Below are 21,165 nucleotides of genomic sequence, written 5' to 3' on the forward strand. Positions count from 1 at the left end.
AGCTGGGAAATCAAATTCTTCCGTCCCTGAGGAATCCCTAAGGGGCCTTCAGGGCGGACAGCATTTTTCTTTACTGGACAATAGCAGCAATTTAATCATTTAAGATTAATAATTGAAAAGAGAAAAGGAAAGTGAGGCAGCTCCTTTTACCACCTCAGACAGCTGAAGATATTCAAAGTCTCTGGGGGGGTTTCCTTCTACTGGAAAGCATCATGAACTGGTCTGGGAACTGCTCCTGTGGCATTGTGCATCTTTCAAAACATATGTAATTTTTAGGAGACACGGTTGAGCACAGTGTCCTCTGTGAATCTTTTGCATTTGTAGCGTCTACTAAAATTTATTGTGTAGTTTGTCTGACATCTGTGACCCATCTGTATGCTTTTAATTCCCATTCTATGCATAATTCTTTATTGCAAACTAGCTGTTTTTAGCACAGCCTGAAAAGTACACCATCATTGCATTTTATGTGAGATGTCCTTTGAAAAACAGCTGAAAACTTTGGGTCATTTCATCTCGGATGTTTCACTTGCTGCCTAAAAGAATGCTTTTTCCAACAAAAATAAAATTGCACAAGAAAAAAGGTGAAATTATATCACTTTTTGCCAGTGCATCTCAGGAAAAGCTGTGTTGTCTTGTAACAAGAGGCAGATCTCTCCACTAGAATCAAGATAATGACCCTTCATGTGGAGGCTGGCTGATTGCTCGAGGTATGACCACAGAAGGACAGGAGACATGGGAGTAGAGACAATACGGAGAGAAAATTAGAAAGGAATGGAGACACAAGTAGTAGGCAGAGAATGAGGATACGGAAAGAAAAGAAAGGAGATCCCAAAGAGTGGGAGAGAAATCTGAGAGACTCAGAGAGACACTCTCTTCCCACTGCTTCACCAGAGAGGCAGCACAGACAAAGCACGGATTTTATTTTCAGCTTCAGTGTATTTTCAACACCTCATGAGCTTTAAGACAAGTAAAAATACTGCTAAATTATACATTAAATGGAAGCTCAGCGGAGAAATATTATTTTATCGAGACAAGTGCTCTGATTATTTGGTAAACTGAAGTTGAGAGCTGAAAAACAAGAGTTGGAGTCATTAAATGATTAACCACTGACTGTAGATATATACTGTACTTCATTCTCTCAGTGTCCTGAATGTTTCATGGAAATGCAAATGAATCAATATTTTTTACACCTTATAGTACATTGTTGGTCATATACACATAAGACTGTGTCTACTCCAAGGCTCCCCCTCCCTCATGTGGCGACCAGCTCCTTCCCATCCCATAATTGATTAACAGATTATAGCCTACAACAATAAAGCCTAAGGCAGTTACATACATTCTGCCATACATGTCATGTACATATTTAAGCCAGCAGCTGTTTAACATCTGCTGCTCCAGAGGCTCACGCCTGAACAGTCTTTTCTCTAGCACCCTGTATTCTACCTATAGATTGTTCCATGTGTAATATGTTCAGAAAAGAAATCCACCATAGTGTCTGGGTGAGCTAGACCCGTGAATAAAATATGGAATTTGGAGGCCGACAGATCCAGTGATGAGGCACTGTTCAAAATCAAAGGCCAGTATGCACGTCTATGTGACTGGGTGGAAGATTCTAGTCGTTATAACACAGAGATTGCGCTACAAAGTCCCTTCTTTACATCTCCTTTGCATTTTTACACAGAACCAAATGACAGTGGCATCAATCCACCCCAGTGTGATTACACACTACATGGCGGCTTTGCAGAATCAGAATCAGAGGTGTGATGGGTGTGACATGTAACACGACAGCATTGGCCTCGAGTGTGACATATAACGTAGGCCTACACATTGGCAGCACTTTCTAAACAACAACAATGGTGTTAACTTGCAAATAACAATCATTTACTGTTCCTGTTATATGGCAGCTGATCTGGTCCTCTGCCCAGAGGGTTCTGTTTATACACACTGTTTCGCCGCTGTTAATTCTTCCTTTGGTGGATTAAGGGCAAGACCTCTCTTGTTAGCTGAAACCATTTCCCTCAGTGGAAACAAAGCTTTTATTTACTTTTATTTCACAGATAAGAAACAGTAAATTGTGAAGACTATAAAGCCTCCACAAAAATAACATTTTAAGTCTCATGTGTAATTCATCCTAGCTTCATATGAGTAGAGGAAATCTCTGCTAGATGCTAATTTATACAGTGTAAAATGCCTTAGTGTTGGGCTAATAATGTTAGCATGTTATATATTTGTTTGCCTTGTGAGCTGTAATGGAGACGAATTTTGTAACGTTACCTTTGTTAAATGTCCCTAGCTTCATATGAGTAGCTAGGCTAGGCTAATTTATACAATGTAAAATGCCATAGGCTTGTGCTAATGACATTAGCATGTTGTATTTGTGGGGAAAATGTGTCCAGCAAAAGACAAGTGCTTTGTTTGTGAATGCTGTGAGTTATAGTGAAGCCGATTTGTGTACTTACTTTGAATTTGTTGCTATTAAGCCATGTTTATTGTGTGTGTTTTGAATAAACTAAACTTTACAGCACTTCACAGAAACCTCCACCGCCGACTAATGTTTTGGAGGTGTAACTGCAGAGTGACACAAACACACCACCGCACAAGTTTAAATTCTGAAAACCATGAAGGCCATGGTGTAAGCTCTGCATGAAGCTGACACACAATTAGGGGCCGTACACATGCCGCATCGTCAACCGCTTGGAGACGTGAGGTTGGGCACAGGGTGCTACTTTTGTGCCTTTTTTGAGCTTGCTTTCAAGAGTGTGGTGGCAGGTTGTGTCTGAGGTTGCTAAGCAACGTTAACAAACATCGCATCATAACCTGTTTACCTGAAATCCTGAGTGCAGAGCTGATCTTCCTCCAGGTAGTGTTTATAAATGTGTAGGTCTATCGTCTGTGGGACAGATGTAAAGCTCTGGCAACCCTGTACCAAAATGATATACTTTTCCATATGTACCACAGACTGATATTTATGGAAGAAGGGAAAGATATCTGTCGGCTGTGATTGGTTGTTCCTTGTCACATGACATATGGTGTGCGCTGCTGCGTTCCAAAAGTTGAACTCGGTGTATCTCAAAAATAGCCCTTAAGAACGTGTGCTTGCCATGACGGCTTCACTCTGGAGTTTGAGCGCGCCTGCTGTGCATGTACATTGAAAACGCACAAAAAAAAAACGCAGCATGTGTACGACCCCTTTAAAGGGACTTGAAATTATTTCCCATAATGTTGAACTGTTTTGTTTTTAATTGAATAAATAAAAATTTAATCTCATTAGAATTAAATTCTATCCAGTAAAAATAAAACCTATATTCATTGAGGTGGTGGTGTCGGGGGCCCCACTGTGAGCACCCCTGTCACAGAGCGCTCCTCAGTCTCCTCCTCCTCTCAGCCCCGCCCTCCAGGAGTGACTTAGTGTTGGCGAGAGGAGAGAGAGGGACTCTGCAGACACACACACTCATACACACACATTCACACAGAGTCACACACACGGAGCTTTTCTCCTCAGCCCTGCTGTGTCTTCACTAACGGGACAAGTTTAAACCTCCAGGATATCTCCGCCGGTTCTCCGCTCTCCTCTCGCCTCCATGTGAACACCTCGACCCGGACTGAGGTGAGTGCACACTCGGAGTTGGCAGCTTTTTGGGGGGTTGAGCCGAAACTAAACGAGAGGGAAGAAGAAGGGGATTTTTTCTCAGTAGAGGAGGAAGCGGCAGGCAAGAGGAGGAGGAGGAGGAGGAGAGGCATGTCCGACTCCTGCTCTTCTTTGGAGCAGTTTTAGCTAGCTCATTTTACCGCCTTTCAAAGGGTCACCAAACGCCTCACTAACATGTAGTTAAATCGGAGAAAACCGCCGTTTCCGCTGCTGCTGAATTCAGCTACACGGGTTGAGATTAGCAGAGCGGCTCCTACATCCTCTCCGGGATGTTGTTGCCATTACACCGCTGTAATGTTGCACACATGGCTTTGCCTACAACCGCATTTCTGCAGCAGATACTTTGGACACTTGGACACTTTTGTTGAAAGGCTGCAGAGATTCACTTTATAGAAGTGACTTTGTAAGTCCCTCTGCAGGAGTGAGGACAGCTCAAGGCTGTGGATGTGAAGGTTTGATAAACCCAGGTTGCAGTGTGCAAACTTTTGAGTGGAGGATATGTGCACACCTTCATTTTTTGATAGCCGTAGTGCAGAAATAGCTTTGTTAGGGGGTGCTAACTTTTATTTTCACTGTTACTTGATCAGCTATAGCATTTAGTCTATAAAATATCAAAATATAGTGAGCATGTGCTTATTTTGTCCAAACCTCAAATATATTGATTTTACACCAACATAAAGGCAGATAAAGCACAAAATTTTCACACATTAGAGGCTTGAATGAGCATATGTTTGACAGTTTTGATTAATAAATGACTTAAATCTGTTATTTTAACCATCTGTCAATTGGTGAATCCACTAAAACCTTTAGAATATTCAATCTACAATTGTATAAATGCAGAAAATCATCACATTTGAGAAGCTGGAACCTGCAATTTGCTTAAAGGACTGCAACTAATGGTACATTTCATGATCGATAAATCTGCTTAATGTTTCCTCGATAAATCGTTTGGTCTGTAAGGTTCAAGATTAAAGGTTCAAAGTTCAGTTTATTGTCATTCAAACATGTTAAAGAACATGAGGGAACATTAAATAACATTAAAATAGCCCTACAATAAATACAACACACAGTTAAAAAACCAAGCAGCATGTTAATGTGGTGCATCAACTATAAAATGCTAAAAATGGTGTAAAATGTCTGTCACATTTTCCAGGCCAAGACCATGTGTTCAAATGTCTGGTTTACTGCGAACCAGCAGTCCAAAACCCAAAGATAGTTTAGTTTACAGTGAAATCAAACAGAGAGGAGCAGGAACTTCTCATGTATACATGACCAAGGTGATTAATTATCGCAATGGTTGTCTAATTTTCTCGAGACAATCAATCACATCAGCTCTGCAACACAGACGAGCCCACATTAAACATCTATGAGACCCTATCGTACCACGATGACATCAGAGCTGAGCCGTCTACAGGCTCTGTCTCTTGCTGTCACTGCCTCGTGTTCGCACAAAAGACTGGAAACATCGCCACTTTGTTAGTGTCACTCTGTGCTAGCTGTGCACTTTGTTAAGGTGGGTAGTATCCTTGCCTGGCTGTGTTGGCCTTTTAAATGTTTGATGTATGGAGACGTCCTGAGCGCCTTCTCCTGCTGCTCCTCTCAGCATCTGCACCGGCTGTTGGCTCATGTTAGAAATGGGCTGTTAGAGCAAGAGAGAGACACACAATACAACCGCTATTCATGCATACACACTAAGTACCAGAAAATGACCTGCAGGCCAGCATCATAAACATGCATCCATACTGTGATGTTTGATGATATAAACCTTGTAATGTAGCATGAGGCTCAAGGCCAAACTGCACTGTGTACGGTCTAGTTTCAGCGTTCACATGTGATCCTCACAAGTGGAATTCTGACACTGCAAAGAAGGCATGAAAAAGCAAACTGCCTCACTCCCCATCGCTCTCTGCACATTTTTAAAAGTATTTTTGGGCATTTTTCTATCTTTATTACAGACTCTAGAGGGATGACAGGAAACAAGGGAAGAAGAGATGCAGAAAGGCTGGGCCGGACTTGAACCGGTTATTTTGCTGCTCAGGGTTGGCATCTTGTCATCTGGCTCTCTACACATGATCAGCAGTAAGAGTTGTGCTCATTGTGAGATGGAGCTGCAGGGCACAGTGCGCAGAGGCAAAGCCTAGTGTAGGTTTACGTCACCATGTGTGGTAGGAAAGCCCAGTGAAATTTCAAAAACAAAAACCCAGCAAAGACTGTTGTGGCGTGGAGGCAATTGACCTCTTTTAGAGAGCGAGGAAGAACACAAGTAAGAGCCTGATTGTCAAGAAGGGTTTGGGTTAGAAGTCTGTACACTAATTCATCTGCTCCTGCTGTTTGTTTCTTGACATCAGCCTGATGTGCTTTTGTAGCCAGATATCATTTATGGTATTTTTCATTTGCACATTGTCAACCTGATCTTTAGAGGAATGATAAGTTGGTATGTTTTAGACATGAAACAGAATGAAAATTTCATATGATGATGATTACAGTGACAACATTATTAGTCTAGTAGGAAGGGGGGGGTCCCCATGGTCACGGTGGATTTCTAAATGAAACCTATATTTTTGGAATCGTGAAGGTCTGTAGATAATGGATTTTGATGTTCCCATCGCGAAAAAGGGTAGTCTTCGGAATTCCGGTGGAATTTCAAATTCCGTCAATCGGAATATATGGAAAAAATTAAAAATCAAATGTATCCACAACTTTTGAACCATATATTGTACAGAGACAAATAACCCATCTTTTTTGCATAAATTAAGCATGAGAAATCAATTAAAATGGTTATTTTAATGATTTAAAACGTATGTCTATGTGTAATTGGTTTTTCTTTGCAAAATTTAGCAGAAAAAATATGAAAAAAGCTATGACCTATAGGAAATCTTCCCAATTTGTCAGTATTTGGTGAGAAACATCAGCTTTTTAATAGCTATAGAAAACTGCCCAACACTCTAAGCTTTCATTTGATTGGTTACATGTTGCTGTAACTAAAAAAATAAAGTCTGGGAGACTGTTAGAGCTATGTATACTCCCAAATTTGTGATAGACAGGTCAAAATGAGGGATAACCATAACTCTTGAATCATACATCATACATATATAAATGAACCAACTTTTTTAATGTAATTTTTTATTTTACAAATTGATTATGGTGTTCTCTTGATGACTGAAATAGTTTTTATGTATGTAGTCCAAATAGTAGGGTGAATATGGGTAAATTGGGACACTTTCTGAAAATTTACCTTCAACATAATTTCTAGTTATGAACCAAATGTCTTAGCCCATCATATCATACCATTCTAAATAGCTTGTGATCTCTACTATACTATGTAGAAGAAATTGAATTTTGAGAACTGAATTTGAATTGTGAGAACTGAATGTGAAGAAATTATGATTATGAACCCTTCCTACTAGACTATATCATGGTTCTCAGTATTATCATGGTATTGTTAAGATGTGCCGAGAACTGAGAATTCAATTTAGACGTCAGTATTTGGTTATTGTATAGTCCCAACTGTCCTTTACTCTCTGTTTATCATTTGACTACTGTGGGAGTGTGAGCTCTACACAGTGACAAGATTAACTTAACGGTTATTATCGGGTGTAACAATAAAGGCGAGGCGTTCTGGTGTGAGTTTGTTGGGACTTTTTGATAGCTTGTTGTTGAATTTTAGCCGCTGTTGTTGTGTTAGCTCGAGCTAACTGGACACTGACCTGACCTGAAGGAGAATGACTCCGTACTCTGGACAGAATATTTTAATGCAAGTACTTGAATATGAAAGTTGCTTAAAATGCCCATCCCTTAGACACATACTGAAATAGTTTTATATTGAAAATCACAAATAAAATTGTTTGCAGCAACATTAAAATAATACTGACAATTAGCCAATTCCTTATGTAAATGTATTAAACCATATCAATTGTGCATTACCATTAGAAATAGCGTATCTCGGGGTGTCAGTAGCGTAGTGGATAGTGCTGGCGCCCCATATACAGAAACATTGCCTCGTTGCAGTGGTCGTGGGTTCGAGTCCGGCCTGCGACCCTTTGCTGCATGTCAGTCCCCACTCTCTCTCTGTCTCCCCATTTCACACGCTGTCCTATTAATTAAAGGCAAAAAAGCCCAGAAAAATAATCTTAAAAAAAAAAAAAAAGAAACAAATAGCGTATCTTTGAAATGCTTCCTTGAGTGTCTGTCTCACTTTAAATGTGGGCAGGGGACTGTTGATAACTGTGGTTGATGCTGGACAGTTTTGACCATGAGTTTTTCAAAGCGTGGTAATGAAACATGTTTTTCATGATACTTAAATTAGAAACTGTTGCAGCTTCCAGATAAGTTGAAAAATAGCCGCCCACAGATGCCATAAGGGGAGATATGATAAACTCACTGTCTTTGGTTTAGTTTTGCTCTTGTTTGATGATCCAGGTGCTTCGGTTTAAGAGTTGACTGATTTGCAGCATATATAGAGAGTTGGAGGATGACGCCCGGATAATTGGAGGAGGACGACGACGAGGATGACGCTATGTCTTGACTGTCACGTTTAAAAAATTAAAATCAAAGTTCCCAAATAAACAGGCCTGTACAAAACAAAAGTCAAATCAGTGGGGTATTAAATGACTTCATCAAACGATAAAAACTAAGATTAACCAAATAGGTCGTGGTTAAAAACTGTAACCCCATGGTGTCTTCCACGCTCCACACTCACTTTAGCACACCTACCTCTAATTAAAGGTTCCCGAGATGCCAGGTCAGGTGGTGCATTAAAGTGACTCAAAAAATAATGTCTCTAACAAGAAACAGTATACAATAGACTGTATAATGAAGATAGACGAGATGACAGCTCCATTTGAAGCCAAAACATCTCGAGTGCCTCCTTTTGGTATAGGTCGTAGACCCCGCCCCCTCAATGTTAGTGGATGGGGCAACTAAAAGCTAAAAACTCAAAGTACATATCAAATACATTTTTCCCAAAGATGGTTTCTGTCATTTATGGGAGTTTTTTTAAATCACACTGCCGATGTTCAAGTGTTTATTTTTCTGATAAGTTTGGTTTTAATTAGTTATTTGATGCTATAAAAAGTGGGTTTGACGTCATGATTGACAGCCGTGTGTGCCAATCAGTGTGCTTGTGATTAGTGGCCCTGCTTGCAATTGGTTTGACAGCTGTATAGGTGGGAATTCAGTACCGCAGTGATTGTTACTGCACAGTCTCTGGCTCCAAATTACGTCACCAGCGCAAGATGGCGGCAGCCTTATCTGGGATATTATGGCTTGTTTTTGTTACAGTGGGAGGAAGTGGAGACGTGTTGTCCATCTTTATATACAGTGATTAGGTATCTGTACTATGGCTTACTGTGACCAGTATCATCCCTTGTACGTTTCATACATTGCAAAATAAATCACCAAAACAAAAAATTTTCTTTGAAAATTGCTGTGATTTCTCGCCATTATTGTTTGGACCAAATGCACACACTCACCCATAATCACACGCTTGGCCACATTAGAAATGCACTCCTCCACATTACAGCCAACAGCTCCTCTGGTATTTCAGACAATAAATCATTAGGCTGTATATAGTGTAATGGCAAAATTAGATTCCTCTGAGTGTCTGAGTGAGCCGTCTCTGATCTCTGAGGAGCCCCACTGCTCTCCTTCAGTACTTCCTCTCCACTGATGAGCTGCCTCCATAATATATTCTCTGTAGTTTTGTACCCTAACTGATGTTTAATTATTCCGACACGGTGATTTGGCTGTTGCTCATAAAATATTGAAACAGAGGCGGCCCAGGAGGCACACTGAAAGACCTCGGCTTCACTTTATCCTTAAATACCAGTCGGAGTGGAGCTGGGCGCCGTCTGTGACTGACATCAAAGCAAGTCAACACAGACGCACAACCAACACATAAGTTGTTTAATGACATTTTTTAACTTCAGTGAAATAGAATTTACTATTTTTTCCAGTCCTCACAGGAAGTCTCATGTTTGGATTGGAAATCTGTTCCCTGACCTCCTGCTGCGTAAGATGTCTTCTGTGAAACCAGTGCGCTTGATTACTATCGAAAAGCGATTATACGAGATCAGCGCTCTGATTACAGCTACCAACCAGGCACTGTCTGCTAATCTGCGGTCTTAATACTGAGACAGGCAAATGTCAGGGCAGCTATCAAGGCTACTTAGGGGCCCTTAAAGTACAGCACCCCATCTCTTGATCATTTTTTAATGTTAAGTTTAATGTTAAGTTTCCTCAAAAAAAAAACCACACCTGTTGATTTAAATATGTAGTTTGTATTGAAAGGTAGACTATTATATGTGTTGATAATCACACACAAGGTTATACTAGAGAAAACATGAGCATCCTCCTATTTCTCGTGTTCCTCTCATGTGTGTATTCATCTGTTTGTACTGACAGTGCTATGAGTTATACGATGTGCAGCAGTGTTGTATGACAGTCCCTGTATCTGGTTCTATTATGAGACAAAAGGATACCAAATTAAAACCAGTGGGCATGCAAATTATACCAGTGTTTTTTCATATTGTGTTTTCTGGCTTTTGTAGATATTTAAGTGATCAGTGGACGTAATAGCAGATCACCTGCTGCTGATGCATGCTGGGATAGCTGAACCACTCGCTGAGAGGATAAAACCACAAACATCATTGTGCTGTTGAGGAGAGCTTTAGCATCCTGTCGTCCTAATCGATCAGCGCTTTGTGTGTGTGTGTTTTTGTGTGTGTCGGTTTGTTTGTTTGTGTGGCTTGTGATTTGCAGATGGTCACTGTCCATTTAAAACCACAGATCTCCACAGTTGGTGATTTTAAGGTTTCAGATAAATTGAAGGATTACAGACTTTATGGCTCCAGACAGTCCTGTTGCTTAGGAGCTTGGTCACACCAGTATTCATAACCTATCTGAAATGTATATAAATTCAAAGATGATGTAAAGTATAAACTTAAGACTGAAATCAGTGAATTTGCTTGTGAAAGTGAAACAAATTTGGAGGGCTGCCCCCTGAAAATCAAAGATTCGAGTCATCAGCGGGGAACCCTCAGTTAACTGAGATTCTTAAAGCTGAACAGTCGTTTTTTGTCAGTCAGTGTTGCAGTATACCTCTAGGGACGTTTCAGTCCCCAGATGTAGCTATAGACTGAGTGCTCCTCGCTTTGACGCTGCTCTCCGATACAGGCAGCTGTGGACCCAGACCCAGACCCAGGGTGAGTCTGAGAGAGACGGAGGCAGCTGCTCTGAGGAAAAGAGGCTTTGCTCGGTCAGGATCCGAGATAATGTTATCATCTGCCGCCTGCATAGAAGCGGCGAATATTGCTCACAGCCTAACACAATACAGTCTTTGGCTTTTGTTTGATATCTGACGTCAGCAAAAAAGTGTCCTTACAAATTTCCTGCCATTAATAGCACAGTTAGCATGTATGAGCTCAGAGGGCTAACTTGGCTTGTTTAATTTATTACTCAAACGTCACTGTTACCCTGAACGTCTCACGGAACCCAGTTCCAAGCTCTTTATGGGAATAAAAGGAAAAAATAGTTGAATATTAGTATTGAACAGCAAAACCTGATTTGACTGACATAATTCTCAGTTGAGTGCAGCCCTATAAATTCATTTGGTGCCTTTCCATAAAGATCAGCTTTGGATTTTAAAGTGCAAATTGGTGCTACTGGCCAATTGCGAACCCCAAAAGCAACACCTGACATGTTTACAGGGCTGTTACTGCATAGACCCCCCTAGCTCCACAATCATAAGAGTTAGGGATAAAAATAGCTATTTAAATCCTCTGTGAATGTGTTTAATATATATTGACTTACCTGGTTAAATGGGTTAAATAAAAATAGCAATTTGTCAAACATCTGTTAAACAAGCAGTACTTCCAGCACAGCATCGTTGCCTTTACTGTACGCGGACCAATTATGCTGTTATGTGCAGTCACCTCCAAAAGACCCATCCTGAGACAGGAAATACCCTGCGTTTAACCAAATCAAAATAGATTATCCACCCTTCAAGGAAAAAAAAAAGACACCACATAGTCCCCATTAGCTAATCTATCGGATCGGTTCATTAGAAAAATAAATTATTAACTATTTTGATTAGTAATCCATTGTTATTTTTCATGCAAAAATGGCAAATTGTTACCTGCTTCCAGCTTATCATTTCAGCTTTTGTCTTTTGTATCAATGTCGATTGCACAAAACATCATTTTCAGACGTCACCTTGGGTTTCCAGGGTATTGTGATTCCTTGTCTTACAGTTTTCTGACATTGTATTTACTAAATGATCCATCAATGTAATTGTCGTAATCAAATCTGTAAACCCACTCTGGTAAATGTAAAACAACCTTAATTACATGTGACCCTTCACACTCCCTCCATAACTCATTCCAACTCCTTACATCAGGCCGAATGAATGGATGTATACGTTAAAGTTGATATACTTCTTTCTGGTGCGACCTGGCTCGTACAGTTATTGAAAACCTGATAACATTATCTTCAAAATGAAATGTCAACAAGTGTAAAACAAGGCTGTTTCCTTAGTTTCTTTAACGTTTATTAGGGCTGTCACGATTAGTCGACTAATCGATGACTAATCGACTATTAAAATAATCGGTGACTATTTTAGTAGTCGACTAATCGGTTTGAGTCGTTTTTCATGGAAAAGTACTATAAAAGTACCCCAAAATACTCTTACTGCAGCTTCTTACGTTCAGATATTGTCAGCTTTACACACTCTTCCATGACGGTGAACTAAAACCCTTTGGTGTGAGTATGAAACAAGACATCAGATGACGTAATTTTGGGGTTTGGGCGAGACAGACCGACATTTTTCATCATTTCGATGAAATGATTAGTCGACTAATCGAAGAAATAATCGACAGATTAGTCGACAATGAAAATAATCGTTAGTGGCAGCCCTAACGTTTATATTTAAGAGCAATCTGATGTTGTATAAAGCTGCGTTTCTGTGTACTGACGCACATGAAGCACAGTGTGTTGCTGCACTTAAAGCAAAAATAAAAAACATGTCTTTACAGGCTTTCATGCATTAAGTATGTTCTTTGTGACTCAGTGTTCTTACATCCTTTTTCTGACTGCTGTATTTAAAGCTCTCGGCGTGTTTCTGTGCCGAAGCCCAACATCTCATGCAGACTGTGCCGTTTAGAGGCCAACCTACCAATTGGAGTCAGTGGAGTGTTGTGAACAGGAAGTGAGCTCATAGAGTTTGTGGCCTGCACTCTGTGTTCAGGAAGGCGTTTGGGGCATTGTGAAGGTTTTTTCCTCACATTGTTGTCGAGAGCACACAGCCGAGCCTCCCTGGTCTAGTTTGAATTCAGCACGCTTCACTCATATGTGCATGAAATCGCTGCATTTTCCAGTGTCTTATCCGGGTTATCTTTATAACATACAGAAAGCATGAAATGAGTTCTCCTCTCGTGAAATGCATTGCTTTTACAGCTGTTCTTCACGCAGTCTGTAGCCTCTAAAAGTAATCACTATCTGTAAGGATTCGTGCTTTCATTCTGCTCTCCTGATGAGCAAAATGCCTCTTAGATTAGATGAACACAGCTGTTGAACTTCAAAGGCAAATTCAGCCAACATTGAAAGTGTTGTTGAAATAGTCCGTGTGTGTGTGTGTGTGTGTGTGTGTGTGTGTGTGCTTGCATGCTTTTTGAAGGCTGTTTTTATGAATTCTGCCTCTGCTGTTTGAGATGGGGCCTTTAATGTCTGATTTGCTCTGTCTTCCATCTCTGTCTGCGCTCTACACTCATTGGTCTAAAATTGACTGCACACTCTGGTGCTTGGTTGTGCCTGGTGGTGCCAAGGCTGCAGTCGAGGGCTGTGTGTGTGTGTGAGTGTGTGTGTGCGTGTGCGTCTGTGTCAATATCTTGTGGTTTGTGTTCATGGTGTTGCTTCTTCTCTGTTTGCCCTCTGTGTGTGTGTTTGTGTGAGCACAGATGTGTCATTTTTTGCCCTTTTTTGACGATGGCTTACTGTGTTCGAAAACCCTCAATATACACACACATTCCTGCTCACACACACACATGCGCGACGCTCTGTTAACCACTAATGTTTTTCCCATTAAGGTTTTAAGGTTTTATAAACTAGTGAGAACTGATGCTCCTTCAGCTCTGATTTCTTAAGTGCATGATTCCTTCGAAGTGTGAACAGCTGTATCTCTTTAAATAGTGATGATCGAGCAGAAGTTTGTCTGAAAGCTTACTTTCAGGAATACTCAGAAGAGACCGCATGTTTTAACTGTATTAGTGTCTAGACATGATGCTGGTGTTCAAACTTATTGGCACCAGTTGCAGCATTAATTTAAAGAAGGAGCAGGTATCTCGGCTTTGACGCAGATCCTCTATGTGATCTTCTGCTGCAGCAGCTCCTCAGATACAGTGACATGATGGTCAGTTTTCTCCTGCTGTGGGTCAAAGTTCCTGCTGGGTTTGAGTGCAGCTATCTAATTACCTTCACTGAGGAAGTTATTTTTTTCTGTCCTGTTTGTCAGCAGGATGTCTTAAAAATCACATCAGCAGCCTTCAGAGAAATTTAGCAAAAAGTAAATATGGTAACATTCAGCTGTTGATTGGTTAACCGCCGAGAATATTCTTGACCGGATATGCATGTTGGTCTGTAGCAGTGTTGTGGGATTTTGTGATAACCACACATAATTTTAGCCTGTACAAAAAGTAATGAATGAATTTTTAATTGACTGTATCAGTGTGTTTTGCACACTCATTTCCTTATAAAGAGGCAAACTCTAACTCAAACTAAAAAATGTAATGTAATTGAATAATAATAATAATAATAATAATAATGATAATTTTAAAAGGAATCTATTTGTCGCCGTTGGTGTGTGGGAATTACAAGTGTGTGACATATCGCATTATCTTACATTATTTCCAGTGTAAATGGATGTTTTATTGGTGCTTTGATGTAATTTTAAAATGAATTCTTGAATCGTTTTGTTGAACATTTCAGGAGTAAGAGTTGGTTGTCAGTCATTATTTGATATTGGTAAATAAAAACAAACGTTTATGTCATGATGAGAGTGATAAAACAGGTTATAGAGGCTATTGTGCACAGGTATAAATGCAGGTGTGCCTTGAGATTTTGGCTTGTCCTTTGGTGAGCCTTGGGCACAAAAAGTTCAGGCTAATTCTGCTGCTCTTCAGTTTAGGTTGGAGACAGACAGCTGGCTAGCTACGTAATCATGCATAAACATTGCACTCACTGCAACTGGTCTCTACTGGTTAGCTAGCCTTGGCTGCTCTGCACTGCATGCCAGCTGGTTTGGGTGGGAGCTAATGTTAACCAGCAGCGCCGCTTGTTTGCTAATTACTGCTAGTAACGCTATCCTGACCTAACAGCATTGCTGTGGAAGCATTGCGCCTGGTGAGTAAGCTGAGCTGCAAACCCCCGTTAGCACCATTGTTAGCTCTGTTAGCACCGTCAACATTGTTAGCACACCGAGTGGTGGTAGTTAACAACGTTGAAGGGGTTTTGCGACTCAAAATGAAGCTGCTTACTCACCAGGGCTACCTTTTGATAGACCAGAAGGTGGCCACCATGTCTGGCAGCAACGTCATCTCGTCAGTGAGGCAGCGTTACAAGCGGTAATCGCAAACCATCCCAATATTGACTGGTTACCAATAATTTTATTTAACCTTGATATAAAAGTGATGCTGTCTTCACAGGAGGTTTGTTTTGAATCTTAGCTTGAGTATGATCGTCCTATTTCCCTTCAGTCCTGCTAGTCTGCCTTTACGCTTTTTTATTGTTGTTCTAATCAGCCATATTTTTAAATTATTCTTGGAAAATAGGCAGTAGTGTATGGGTTAGTGGAGCGATGTGAGAATGACTGAAGGAAGCCCAGAATAAAGTTTAAAAAAAAAGAGACAACTTCCATTACCCTACTTGGAAGATAATACTGTGTGGCATCAAGGTTGGCCTGCATGTTATTCTCTACTCAGTGAAGCATTTCCATGCGAGCATTGCTGTAACTAACGATGTTATCATGACATATGCAGATGATTTTTTCCACTGGGAGTACAGATTGCATTCTGCTTGCACACTAACCATACCACAATTTAACAGGAACTGATCTCTGACAGTGTTTCACTCCCTGCATGAGATTGGAAAAAAGTGTTCATATGTTAGGTTTAACTATCCCAAGTTCAAACACAACCATCAGTGTTGAAGTTTTAACTGTTCTAAATCAAAAATTCAAAGTCCCGATGAAAGTAGCTCTTTGTTCTGATAAGTTATCAGTGGATTTGCTGTTTAACTGTCACTTTTTAAAGTGAACACTGACAGAAAGAACAGATTGTGCTGATCAACTGATCTGCTTTGTTTGCCTTGGCTGCTCTGAGACTAACAGATACAGACAGACTTTTGTCCTGTAGTGTAGTTAGATGGGAAATCAGCGTGTATAGCTCTTGCTCCGGCCGTGCCCGCAGTTACTGGGACAGTGCAGGCTCACTGCGCACCCATCTTGGTCTCGTAGTGGATTAGAAGTGACACTTACTGCAGGCTGGCTGAGTCTAAGCCTTGTTTACCCTGGCTGGGTCTTAGCTGGGGACTCAAACCATCATTAGGCAGCGAAATGACTCAACAGTGGGACAGAGCTCCAGACAGGGAGAGCGGGAGAGAGAAGACTAAAGAGAGAGGGAAAAAAAAGAGTGGGAGGAACAATTCAGAAAAGACACAGAGAGTAGTCCTAAATTTGCGTGAGATAGAGTGAGCCGTATGACTTCAGCAGGGGGGATAGCTAGAACCTGGAGGCCAGGGCGTGCTGTGGTCAAACCCTTTTATAAATAAACAGACAGATTGGTCTAAAATAAACATGAATCGCTCAAGTCAGTGTGGAGCAGATGGACGAATAACCCCACCCAGGCCCACGACAGGACAGCAGGCCCTAAACACGGGCTGCTGTTGTTGTATAGAGAAGCTGCTGCTGGCCAGTTTGTCCTGCACCTAAGGTGAGCATCTACACCAGAAAGTCTGTAGAAAACAACATTTGTCCAACTCAAAATTGACTTGACACAAGGGCATCAGTGGCGTGTCTTGTCAGGGGAGGCTGTGAACCCTGACTGGAGGGTCTGGATCACTTTTTTGAGAGCTGTAAACCTGGTTGTCTCACTGCCACTTCAGGCCTGCACGCTGTTCTGCTGATGTAACAGAAAGCAATAGGCTTACGGTGGACAGGTGAAATAAAAGCCGTCCATTTAAAAAAAAAAAAAAAAAAATCTCAAGGAATAAAAGGACCTGTCACACAATAACAGAGATGACAAGCAAATGGAGACTACAGACTCGCATAACAACAAAGCAGACGAAGAAGAATACAAGTATATTTTGCACAGTGCACAGCATGAATCTTTACTGCAAAGTGCCTGCTGGTGAGAAGAGGTGAATTATATTCCTTCAAAGTTAGCCTAATGGACTGTAAGACAGGAATACAGATGACTGGGTCTAGATGAGAAGACTTAAGCTGCTTACACACAGGGAACCTGCAACGTTTCTGGCTAAATTATCTGGGAAGTTCAAGAGTTCACACGTAGGTCTTGTACTGTATATGGAAAAAGTCTGTGTCATGTCTTGATGTCTGTGCTGCATATGTTATGTAACAGATGGTATGTGGCTTGTGAGATGGCAATGCAAGATATTAAAGGTACACTGTAAAGTTTTTGATCACTGATACCACTATGCAGCAGTGTTTTATGAATGGGTCCTTGTTTTGTGTGAGCATAAGAGTGAGGTGATGGTCATTCTTGCTGCTGATTTCATATTATTTAAGTGATAAAAGAAGCATAATAACGAGCCTGCAAAGGCAATGAAGAAGAAGACGACTAAAAGCATGGATGCAACCAATACACGATTCAAGATACAAATTACAAATGTTTAATGGAAAGGAAAATGCATTAAGACCTGTAATGGTTAGTTGATTAATAGGGGGCGGCAGTAGCTCTGTTCATAGGGACTTGGCTTGGGAAACAGAGGGTCGCTGGCTCAAGTCCCGGTCTGGGCCAAATATGGAGGGTGGACTGGTAGCTGGAGAGGTGCCAGTTAGCGTCCGGGGCACAGCCAAGGTGCCCTTGAGCAAGGCACTGAACCCCCAATTACTCAGGACGCCTGTCCGAGGCAGCCCCCTTGCTCTTACATCCCTCCATATGATTCATGTATAGGTCCTGTTTGTGCATGTGTGTGTATTTCAGGGCCTTTGTGTATATGACATCACAGTGAAAAAAATTGAATATCTCCATGTGGATTAACAAAGTACTTCTTCTTTTTCTTCTTTGTCTTCTTATTGATAAGTGGATTGGTAGAAACTAGGCAACTATTTTGATAACTGATTAATCAGTAAAAGCATCGACCATTTTCTACTCCCAGCTTCTCAAATGTGTATATTGCCTGTTTTCTTTAGATAAAGACGATTGCAAAAAAAACTCCTCAGGGAATGTTTTAGTGTCTTGTCGTTGGCTCTTCTTGGCTCTTGTTCTCCATCAAACCATCATGCAAGAAAACCGGCACTTCAAGTGTGCTTTGCCTTTCAGCAGAGCTGTGGAAGAAGATTGCTGGTAATCTCACCAGGTCTTGCCACAGTGTCACACATAAAACCAAAAAAGTGCACTCAGTAGCGTGCAGATCTCTGCCAGGTGCGGGAGTGCAGGGCAGACTGTGTATCCACGTGGATGAATGATAGTGGCAGAACAAAGAGTTGAATCTCACTCTGTTGTCCCTCCCAGCTCCCTTACAATCAAAATAGTGACAAAGATAACAAAAACAGGGATTTACTCATCTTTAACTCATCTTTAACTAACTTTACTGGATCATAACATATGGGGTATGAAATTCATTTGCAGATGCTCTGGGTTGTTGAAGATTCTCTGTCATCCAGGTCATGGTAATCTTAAGTGCTATATGCTATATATGTAGGCAATGACTTGGTTGAGTTTCTTGAAGACATTTCCCCCTCTCATCCAAGAGGCGTCTTCAGTTCATGATGTGGGAAATTTGTTGTAGACAATCGTGCTACATAAGCTGCAAACAACATAACAATTAAACAGACTCACAAAAATGTCAGACAATAACAAAAAAAGGAAGGTCAGCAGTCGCAATGTCACAGTGTACACAGTATTGCACATTTCCCGGGGAACTTCACCAAAATGATGCTATTATATCAAGAATCATTAGCACCATAAGTAGTCAACAAGAAAAGTGCTAAAGTGCTATCAAAGATCCCACCAGCAAATAAATAGTCTGATTAAACAAGTTTACAATAATATAAAATCAATAAATAAGAAACACAACAGCAAGATAAAAGAAACTGAATAAAGTCAAGATAAAAATTAGATACTAACCAGATCAAACCAAGGGACATATAAGACCAGAACAATGACAAAGGCCAAAATGTGGTCTGCACTTGACTAGGTAAGGCTTGTTTCTTTTAGCCTAGCCAAGTGCCAGAAATGTCTTTAGCTACGTGATTTTGTTGATCACTTGTGGTGCGTACTGGCAAGTTAAGAGGAGTGAGGAGTCAGCAGTCAGTGACCGTATAAAACAGCCACTAAAACATGTTTTTCAAAAAATGTGAATCCCCAAAACCATGAGAAGTCCTTGACCACACAGTCACAAATGTGCATGATAAATATTAGGCTGATGGGTCCAGTAGTACTCGATATTAGCTGCATACAGGCAGAAACACATGGACGAACGAATGATAAAAATGGAGCTCCTGTTTTCATATGAAGATAAAGCTAAAAATAAAACACTTGTAGGTTAAGGTGCAACAGGGACAGTCTGAAATCACCAACTTGTCACAACACTTGACAGGATTGCGTCTAGAGATGGTAATAGGGATGATGATTATCTGTTTGGGCATCTTGGGTTTGAGAGAGTTGTACTCACTCTCTTGTTTTCTCCTCTTTGTGATAAGCTTTAATCCTATGAGTTTATGGAAGTAATTCTGCCCTCTTACGCTGTTTGAGGTATCTATCTGCTCTTGGTACGTTTGGTACAATGATAAAATACAAATAGAACTGTTTTTAAAGGCTTCTACAAGAAACCTCAGTCTATACTAGCAGAGATAAACAAAAAGCTTACGAGGTGTACGGTAAGAGTGCTCTAAATCCTTCAGTTTACACACTGTCTGCTGGGTAATCTGAGGCTTCAGCCTCCCTCTGACCTGCTGCTCACACTGTGGCGGGCTTGTGCAGGGATGGAAAATGTCTCTGTATGTATTTGTCAGTTGACATAGTTGTGTCTCTAGTGGTAAAATTACTATTTAATATAATGGTTATTTATATCTGTACTAAGCAAAGATAAGCATGCAGATCTAAACCCTTTTGTTTTTGGCTGTAATTCTAAGAGACTCAAGCTTACAATATACACACGAAACAGGACTTTGTCTTCCCACAGGCAAAATGGTGGGTTTGTCAGAAAAAGTGCTGCATTGTGCTTTGATTGTTGCAGTTCTGGGCATCAGTTGTCACAACTTGTCAAAAAATGTGTACATTCTGTTGCCGCTCTTTGTTAAGATGACATGTACTTGGTTGTGCTTTTCATGTGTGACTATTTGGGTGCATGGTTTTTATTTACATCTGCCCTTTCTCCCATCATTTCCATCGCGGGCAGATGGGCTATTGTGAGTCGAATATGAATCAGTGTGAAGCAAGAATTGGAGGGAAAAAGCATCCTCTGAATCCAATATGAATGCACAAAAACCTACAGAGAGCATAAAGAGTGTTTCTTGTTGTTGTTTTCTTCTTCAACATTGTACAGCTTCATTTTTATTCACACCACACCAACAACATTGGAGCAGATTGATAGTGTATCTCAGCATGTCTCAATGTTTGAGGCAGAGTCTGGTTGCTTTTTAGGATGTTGTAGATGTTGTTGCTCATTTAATTTTCTGTTTTATTAACATTTTTGCATGTTTTCATTTTATTCCAGTTCACTCACTTAACTCCTTTTCTGAATTTATCCCACTACAACACTGTTTTTTTCCGTTGTGATTTAGCTGCCGTGTGACCATGAGGTCCGTTAAGTGGAGGTGTCGTTAAGGTGCAGTATTGGATGTCTGCTAAGTAATGATCAGTGACACCTGCATGTGTCCTTAGACAGTGGCTGTCAAACTTTCAGACACATTTTGGGACTTAATGAAAAGTGGAGTGCCAAAATGTCTTGGCTCGTTCAGGCTTTTTTAGATGTTAGTATATTTAGCATCATTTGTTCTGTATTCTGCTTCCGCTGCTCTCTGAAAGCAACAAAACAAGCAGGACATGATGACAAGATAGACTTTTCATAGAAACATGCTGCAACAAGCAAAGTAGCAAAATGTAATGACGTCAAACAGGTTAACAGACTTTGTTTGTTTCAATGTCACAGCAGATTCTCTAAATAATTAAGTAGTATTATTGGAATCTGCCAAAAAAAAGAAACTATAAGAACACAGTAACAAACTGCTGCTACTCGGTGATGATATGCTGCTCACAATATGTGAAAATGACACTATTTTGAAA

At 40.6% G+C, this 21,165-nt stretch overlaps 1 protein-coding gene across 1 annotated transcript in view; it reads left to right on the forward strand.

The window, feature by feature from the left end:
* The first annotated feature begins 3,421 nt into the window (after nucleotides 1-3,421).
* ppp1r16b (protein phosphatase 1, regulatory subunit 16B) overlaps nucleotides 3,422-21,165 on the forward strand; it is a 149,565-nt gene continuing 131,821 nt past the window's right edge. Inside the window, exon 1 of the mRNA XM_049587339.1 lies at nucleotides 3,422-3,607. The gene's annotated coding sequence lies outside the window, so the exon portion shown is untranslated. The remainder of the gene's footprint in view (nucleotides 3,608-21,165) is intronic.

Source organism: Epinephelus fuscoguttatus, linkage group LG1 (genome assembly GCF_011397635.1).
Source record: "Epinephelus fuscoguttatus linkage group LG1, E.fuscoguttatus.final_Chr_v1".
NCBI lineage: Eukaryota > Metazoa > Chordata > Actinopteri > Perciformes > Serranidae > Epinephelus > Epinephelus fuscoguttatus.